This window comes from Thamnophis elegans, chromosome 3 (genome assembly GCF_009769535.1).
Source record: "Thamnophis elegans isolate rThaEle1 chromosome 3, rThaEle1.pri, whole genome shotgun sequence".
NCBI classification, from domain to species: domain Eukaryota; kingdom Metazoa; phylum Chordata; class Lepidosauria; order Squamata; family Colubridae; genus Thamnophis; species Thamnophis elegans.
Window position 1 is genome coordinate 102,042,175 of NC_045543.1, and position 9,302 is coordinate 102,051,476.

Sequence of the window (9,302 nt, forward strand, 5' to 3'; positions counted from 1 at the left end):
TGGTAAAACTTCCGATAAGTTATTGAGAGCAAGCCAAAGTGCTGGTTGTCCCCTCTAAAACCCTTTATGGTATGGGGCCAGTTTACTTGGAGTCCCTCCTGTCCCACTGGCCTCTGTCTGTTTGTTTGTTTGTTTGTTTGTTTGTTTGTCAGTCAAACATGTACAAACAGGAACATAAACAAGAACAAAGGAAGTAAATGCAGATAAATGGGGACAGTGGGACAGGGACGGTAGGCACCCTGGTGCTCTTATACACGGCCCCTTTACAGATCTTTTAAGAATGGGATGAGGTCCATGGTCGACAGTGTCAGGCCTGCAGTTATATCCCTCTTAGGAGCTTTGGCCTGCCACACTCTCTCTTATTTCATCATGCTGTTTCATTAGTGTAGTAGTTGGGAGGGTGGAATAGAAAGGAGTAGAATTGTGGAATATGTTGTTGTTATTCTTTTCTAGAAGCCCAAGGTCATATTTTGTCTCCACACCTCTGCACCTGATCGGAAACAGCTGGGTGGAGATGCCAGTGTGGCCGAAGAAGATTGGACCATGTGATGGATTTATGGGTGTGGGGATAAGATTATGAACTTTCAACGGGGTGGAATCCCAGGAAGTTTCAGATTTGGGATTCCACAGATGTACCAAGATGTCTGACTTAATAAATTGGAACTTTAAGGATAGTTTTGCCTTGAACTCTGATTTAATTTTGCATGATACTTGGAATGCTGACAGACAGTTTGAGATTGTCAATTTTGTATACTATGCTCAGATCAAACTGCAAGCGGTGCAGTTCCAGATTGTCCAAGCCCAAAATTTCAAGCCTGGTGGCATAGGTAATTCTATTGTGAGTTATATATTCTAATTTATCAGCTTCAGCAGGTTGCACATGTTTCAAATGCCTCCAGTGAAGCAGTCTCACTTGGTATGACCTAGGACCATGATGACGATCCTATGGCACATGTGCCACAGGTGGCATGCGGAGCCATTTCTGAGGGCACACGAGGCATTGCCCTATCAGCTCCAGGGCCTTGAAAGACCTGGTATTTTCCCTGGGCACTGAGGCTGAGATGTTAACAGATGTTAACAGGACGGGCGTCTTTACATTGCTTGAGAAACATTTTATAGTGTTTTAGACTTTTTGTTCAGTGCCCAGAATTTCATTGGTTAAAATGGATGGTCACATAAATGTGTCATTTATACATACATTCTAATGTACCAGTTAATGTGTATATAGGATGTTCCTTTCAGCTCTATCTGTTATATTTTTATGCCTAATGGATCCAGCCATCAAAACCAAAGTTCAGCAGCAATATGCCAGGTGTTCAGTCAAGATGGGTGGCTATTGCTACCCCATTGGACAATTCTGTTCTGCTGCTGTGCCCTCCCTTTTTGTGGCAGTAAAAGAATTCTCAGTCACTTTACTTTCTGTGGGCAGGTCTAAGATGACACCATCACTAATAGTAGCTATAGCAGAAATTAGAGACCTGCAAGAGCAACCACCAAGCCAAATATTACTATGAACAATAGGCAGTCAAAATGCAGGATATATTCTAGAACAGTGGTTCCCAAACTTTTTCAGTTCACAAACTGATCCTCAATGCCCCCCACTCAGTGGTGGAATTCAAATTTTTTTCTACCGCTTCTGTGGGCGTGGCTTGGTGACCATGGCTGTGGGGGGGGGTCATGTGACTGGGCTGTTTGCACAATGGAAGGAAGATAGTAACAGTAAAATTCAAAACTGTAACAATTAATTACACATTTATTCAAAATCCAATTTAAAAACCTTTTTAGTTAATGTTAATTCAACAAAATTGATGAACATGATCCAGTGATACCAGGTTTTCAAAGTCTGATAGTCATTTATCAAGAACCTTAGTGACTAGTAACTTAGTAAACTCAGTAAAATTTAGTAACTACTTCACTGTTTAGTAAATTCTTAATGTGATGGATGGGCTTGATGAAGTGACACCAGTTTCCCGATGTCTGGTTTTAAGTCACTTAGCAGGAGTCTTAAATCACCACGTTCAGTAATCTGGAGTCGATTTCTTTGCTTGGAGAGAAGTTGGATGACCACACTGAAGCCACGTTCCACCAAATATGATGTTGGAAATGAAACAAGGAACTTCTTAACCATTGTCCATAGTGCAGGATAGCGACCAGAAATTTCTTTCTGTAACCAAAACTCTTGCTACGATTTCTTAAACTTTGGCTTCAGCTCAATGTCATTTTGCAGCTTTATGAGTTGTTCCTCCACTACCCCATCTTTCTAAGTATCTGAAAATGGACATATCTTTATGCAGCATGGTCACAAACTTGAAGATCATCATCTTGTATCTCACCTTTCTCTTCTAGCTCAGAAAAGCTCGGAAATTGGCATAGCTCACGACGGCCTATATTGCGCTTGAATAAAGTTAACTTTGAAATAAACGTAGAGATGACCGATTTGGCCTTAATAAGAATTGACCTAATTTCCTTGCAACTACAAATTCACTTCATTGAACTTTGCAAATAAAATAAGCAATAAATAAGCAATGTCATGCCTGATCTCTTTGAGTTCACCACTGAGCAAGGCATTCTTTCTTCAAAAAACTCCACAACAGTGTCAAAAAGTTTGTAAAAGCATTTCACACAGTTGCCTTTTGATAGCCAATGAACTTCTGTATGAAGAAGCAAACGATCAAAATCTTCATCATTGAAAAGGTATTGAAAAAGTGACTTATGACCATTTTTGACAGTTATGACCATTGTAGCATCCCCATGGTCGTAGGTTCAAAATTTGAATTCTTGGCAACTGACTCATACTGTATTTATGATGGTTGCAGTGTCCCAAGATCATATGATCATCTTTTGCAACCTTCTGACAAGGCAAAGTCAATGGAGAAGCCAGATTCACTTAACAACGTTAGTAACAAGTGCAGTGATTCATTTAACAAGTGGCAAAAAAGATAATAAAATAGGGAAAATTCACTTAACAAAAGAAATTTTGGGCTCAATTATAGTCATAATCTAAGGACAACTTGTAGTCTGCAGCAGGAGGAAAAAGGCTTTTCAGAGGGCAAAGAGATAGCAGAGTTTGGAATGTAGGCAGGAAGAGAGCAAGTTTGTATCTTCCCTAGCAATTTGTGAAATACAGGTGGTCCTTATCTTACAACTATTAGTTTAGTGACAGTATAAAGTTACAATGGCACTGAAAGAATTGAGTTATGACTGTTTTTCACACTTATAACTGTTGCACCATTCCCATGTCCATGTGATGAAAATTCAGACACTTGGCAACTTAATCATATGTATGATGGTTGCAGTGTCCCGGGGTCATGTTGATCACTTTTGTGACCTTCTGACAAGCAAAGTCATTAGGAAAGGAGGAAAAATGCCACTTTATAGCTAGTACAACTAATGATTAAAGATATTTCACTTATTACTGGGAATGAGATCAGGGCAATGACAATTCATTTTGGGGGAAAATACAAGGATGTAGTCAGGACATGATGTTAAACTGCACCGTAAGCTACTTTTATTAGGTGTGTGAATGCTTGAGAACCACTTGTCTCAATTCCACAAACTATTCTGAACAAAATGTGCCTCCCTCTTTCAGCAGATCAGCCAGCCAGCTAATGCTATAAAAATTATTACTAATTTAAAACACATTTTCTGGAGCATTTCCAGCAGTGGGCAAGATTAAGATTTTTTATTAATCCAGCTGATTTTAAAAAGAATCCTATTAACAATACTAATAATATAGAAAAAACGTGCATCTATGGAGTAGTTGCAAAATCATGCTCTGCCCCAACATGAAAGGATTACAATCCACATCTTTTGTACGCTGTTCAATCCTTATTTACATAAGAAAGTAGCTCAAGCGGAGTAGACGCTCTTCCTCTTAGAATCGCATTCCAAAATTTCAGCTTCCCCTGCAAATTTTTACGGAGGCAGCAGCTCAGTTTCTACACAGCATGACAGACCGGCCAAGGATCGCCGTGCACTCATGTCGGGTGGACAGGAACTTCGGCTCTTGTGAAGTTGTTCACTCACACACCCATTCGTTAAATAACAGTGGGCCGCAGGGAAGGAAGGTGGCAAAGCCATCAAGAAGCAGGGAAGACAACTCCATCGCTATATTTAGGGGTTCACGGCCGCTGCCCCCAGCAGCTGGAGGAGCAGTTTTAACTACCAGCCTCACGCAACAAAGAATAACCCAGCCCTTCCACCTGTTGGAGGCGCGCATGGAACTCAAGCCTTCCCAAAGGCACAGTGTCTCTGGTTCCTGGAGAGGCGAGACTGAGCCGCCACCTCCACACAAGCCGTGCAGGGAAGGAATCTCGCTTTTGGTCCCATCACATTCCCTTCTGCACCTGCGCACTAAACTAGGCGAGTCAGGAGTACAATACAGCAGAACACTCCAGTACTCCTCTGCTGCCCCCCTTGCCTCTTAACACCCCCCTGCCACCCCCCTGCCACCCCTTAGCACTCCCCTAAGACATCCCACCACCCCCCCAGGGGAATTTTATTCCTGAGTTCCATTCTGAGAAAGTTATAGAGGGCTGTCAGTTGGATGGCATTTATTTCTTTTGGCTGTGATCTTTTAATTCATTTCTTCTACTTCTTTGATAGTCTTGTCCTGGCATTTCCTTGTGCTAGGAATCAATCCAGGTGCCCTACATTTGTTTGCAATGTCCAAATCTGACTGTAAATTACATAAAATAATTGGTTTCCTCTATCTGGCCCAAAATTCAATATCCAGAAATAACCTGCTGAATGTCCCTATGGGCAAGGTATGAGGACAATCACTTCCAAAAATTGTTCATTGGGGATAAAGGAAAAACCAAGCTATACAAGGCTGAAACAAATGTGATATTGGTGTTAAGCTGTTTTATATTATTTTCATATTCCTTTAATTCTTTATACATTTGAACTGGTTGAATTCTCTCCAAAGAATTTCTGTGGTTGACTGGAATGAAAAGACAATAAAAAAGCAGAATAGCAGAGGAAAAAAACTGAAGTTACACACGGTTTCATCAACAAGTCATAGATAGCATCACTTATAAATCTAATACATAAAATACAAAGCTGTATTTAGTGAGTCTGTATGGCATACTAAGCAAAAATATTTTTATTTATGATTATGTGTGAACTAGAATTGCACAAGTACATGATTTTCTATTTTTACAGTGAAGATAAAATCTGTTTTTACGTTTTGTAATGTATAATGAAATTTTACTGTATAACGGTACAGTAGAATTTTACAAAGGATTACAAAAATGTGGTTTACAAAATATGTTAGTAGTAATAAAATACTCTGCAGAAATGGGAAGTATTTTCCTTTATTGTTGATTTTAAAAGACTTCATTCCTGAAGATATCCGTGTGTGTGTGTGTGTGTGTGTGTGTGTGTGTGTGTGTGTGTGTACACGTGCATATTATTATTCTGCCTTACATCATGTATTATGCTGAGGAAGAATCATCATTTTCGCTTTTTCCATTTAAGTAATTTAACCAGCTATAAAAACATTAAACTTTGTTTTTGAAAAATAAGTAGAAAGAAGAACAAATAGATTTTAAAAGAAGTCCTTAATGCTAGGATTCTACTACTGATTTATAAACATTGGGGGAGGGGGGAACCCACAAAAGCGCTATGATTGTTTTTATTTAATTCCATTATAAAAAATAACTATTTGGCATTTACTTTTTCAGGAGGGTTAAGAAAGAAATGTGTTAATTGCTTAAAGCCAATGCATCTTGCATACAGAAATAGGTCTAGACCTAAGTCAAAATATTTAATTTGAATTTAAACACTTGTACATTATGCAAAACCTTTCCCCTTGGAGAAGACTCTAGTACTGAAAAAAGTAGAAGAAACCAGAAGAGGATGATCAACACCAATTTGGATGGACTTATTTACAACAGAGATGGCTGAACTATTGGAAATCTTGAAAGGTGAATTCAGAGGCAGGTCACCATGGGAAAAATCTATTAATGTGGTTGCTAGGAGTTGACATAGTCTTGATGACACATAATTAATTAATCAATTAATCAATCAAGAATCAAGTTGATGGCACATAATCAATCAATCAGGATTATTATTATTATTTTGCAACTTTGGACCACTAAATATTCAAGGACCTGGGATAGGGAGATACTGTAGGCAGATTATTGTTTTGTGCAAATACCAAATAAAATGGTACTGAAGCTGTTATGAAATTGTCAGGATTCATAAATTGTACAGATTAATTATTTTGGGACTCGGACGTAGGGTGAATTGCAATGGTCAATTTGGAATGATGCAATGGCTTCATGGCTAAAGGTTTTAGAAGTTTCATGCTTCTAAAATACTTGTCATATAGCTGAAAACATATAAAAGGACAGAAGCACTGAATATAGCAACAGCAATAGCATTTAGACTTATATACCACTTCACAGTGCTTTTACAGCCCTCCCTAAGCAGTTTGCAGAGTCAGCATATTGCCCCCAACAATTTGGGTCCTCATTTTACCCACCTTGGAAGGATGGAAGGCCTGGTGAGATTTGAACTGCCAAATTTCAGGCAGGCAGTAGGCAGCAGGCAGCAGAAGTAGCTTGCAGTACTGCACTCTAACCACTGCACCACCATGGAGAATACTGGAGAAGGAAGTTTCCAGGAACTCCAATAGCTGTTTTGTCCAATGGATGCTGGCAATGCTGTGTATATCGAAGAGAAATATTTTGAGCAAAATGACCAGGGGGAAAGATGATAATTTTTGAATAATGGATCAGATGTCACCAAGAGCAACTTGTCAAAAGTTCTAGAAGCCAAAAAGCCCAGAAAATAAATCATTCTCATTCTTCTTCCTGTTCGCCCTAGGAAAAGTATACTCAGAAGTGAAAGAAGAAAAACACAGAAGGAAAGACAAAAATAGATAAGACAGTGTAAAAAAAAAACCCTCACTTTGAAACTGCTTTTATAGATCTAGTAGTTGAGGGGGACGTGGTGGTTCAGTAGCTAAGACACTGAGCTTGTTGATCAGAAGTTCAGCATTTCAGCTGTTCGAATCCCCAGTAACTCATAATGGAGTGAGCTCCTGTTACTTGTTCCAGCTTCTGCGAACCTAGCAGTTTGAAAGCACGTAAAAAATGCAAGTAGAAAAATAGGGACCACCTTGGTGGGAAGGTAACAGCGTTCTGTATGCCTTTGGCATTTAGTTATGCCAGCCACGTGACCACAGAACATTTTTCGGACAGAGCTGTTTCTTCGGCTTAGAAATTGAGATGAGCACTGCCTAGAGATGGAAATAATTAGCACGCATGTGCGGGGGAACCTTTACCTTTACCTATGGATAGCTTATATTAAAACTAAAGCCACTGTATATGTTAAATATTAGGGTAAACAAAAAAGAACTGTAGTTCCTTTCTATTTTTGCCACCTTCTGATAGACTCAAAATCCATTTAGCTGTTAAAATAACTTCTCTATTCAACCTTGAAAATGAACTTGTACTTTTTCCTCCTGCCTTTGTTTGTTGCTTCTACTTTAACTTTAATCCCTTTTGTATCTCCTACTTCATTTTTGCAATCTGTAAAGCAGCAGCTTCAGTTGGTTTACACACACAACTGTCTCCAAGCTTCCCATTTATAAACACAGATAAAACATTTGGACCAGATACACAATTCAGTTCAAATTATAATTAGACCATCAACATTTTATCAGTTTATGGGTGTTCTGTTTTCCTTTTATTTTAAAAAAAGTAGATTCAAATAAAACATTGCAAATAGCTACTTTATAATTACTTCCCATAGGAGAAGGAAGCATGGGAGGGAGGGAGGGAGGGAGGGAGGGAGGGAGGGAGGGAGGGAGGGAGGGAGGGAGGGAGGGAGAAGGAAATCAGAAAAGTTTATGTTTTTGGTAATTTACTTTGGTAAAGTTTATGTTTTTGGTAATTTGAGGTCAACTCTCAAATCAGAATGATCCTTGCTATAAGACCATTTTTATCCAGCCTATATAGATATGAGTGAAGACTGTGGGCTCGTTAGTTTTAAAAAGTGCTTTAAGAGATGGAATTATCTTGTTGTTATCATTTTTTTATTTGGAATAAGTATTTAATTTTCCTACATCACCTAGTACTGATTTCTTTTATTGAAATTGTGAGTTTACTTCTTATATTTGTGTAGCAATATTTTATAATCAACTCTGCATTGTTCTAAAAGGATGCCTTATATTTCTGACAAAAATCGCTTCCTTATGGATTGACTCCACAGGCTGTCTGGAACTTGGCACCAAGTTTCTCTACAACACGAATGACCACTATTGCAAACTGAATTACAGTCTATCCTATAAGAACAAAGCAAAAATCACTTAAAAACAAGCAAATGTCAAGAAATACTGTTTGAAAATCTCTGAACTAATTTATGTGAAAGTTTGCATATGTCAGTTCCTCATAATGCTTTAGCTTTATGAGCCATGGTGACGCAATGGTTAGAATGCAGTATTGCACGCTAATTCTGCTGACTGCCAATTGTCAGCAGTTCAGCAGTTTGAATCTCACCAACTCAAAGTTGACTCAGCCTTCCATCTTTCCGAGGTCAGTAAAATGAGGACGGAGATTGTTGGGGGCAAGATGCTGAGACTGTAAACTGCTTAGAGAGGGCTGTAAAGCACTGTGAAGTGGTATATAAATCTAAGTTATACCAGTAAATTTATCCCATTTCAATGAAAAGGAAACATTTATGTTAAATATAGGAAGATGGAACTTTTTTTCCCCCTAAATCTTGCTCTGGATCTGCACAACATAGTAAAACTAAGATATCTTTGGAACCACCTGGAACTGCAGACTTGGCTACTAAACTAAATTTGATATCTCTGTGTCTCTTTACTTTAAAACAAATAATTAGCTAAGAAATTGCCACATGACCTTCTAATAATCGTTGACAGAAATCGCCTAACTTCATAGTAAAAATGTCCACTGATAACAATTACTATGAAAGATAGAAATGCATCTTTGACATTCTGGGAACTTCCTTCCTATAATTGGATGCTTGGAGACAAAGAAAAGAGAGCTATTATTATCTCACCCTGTTTGTGAGTTTCCCAGGGGTATGTGAATGATGGCTATAAAGTCCTAAGAAGGCCTCGGGTTTGATCCAGCATCGTATTCCTTGTGTTATTATCATTCTTCATCCAAATGCACCAGAGCTTAACATTATGGTATAACCTGCAATTATATAAATATTGGCTGTGATAAAAGGCATGATACTTTTTTATTTTACTAATTTTTATTAAAATTCAACTTGACTGATTCTCTGATTAGCAGAATGGGAATAGCACTTAAATACTGCTGCCC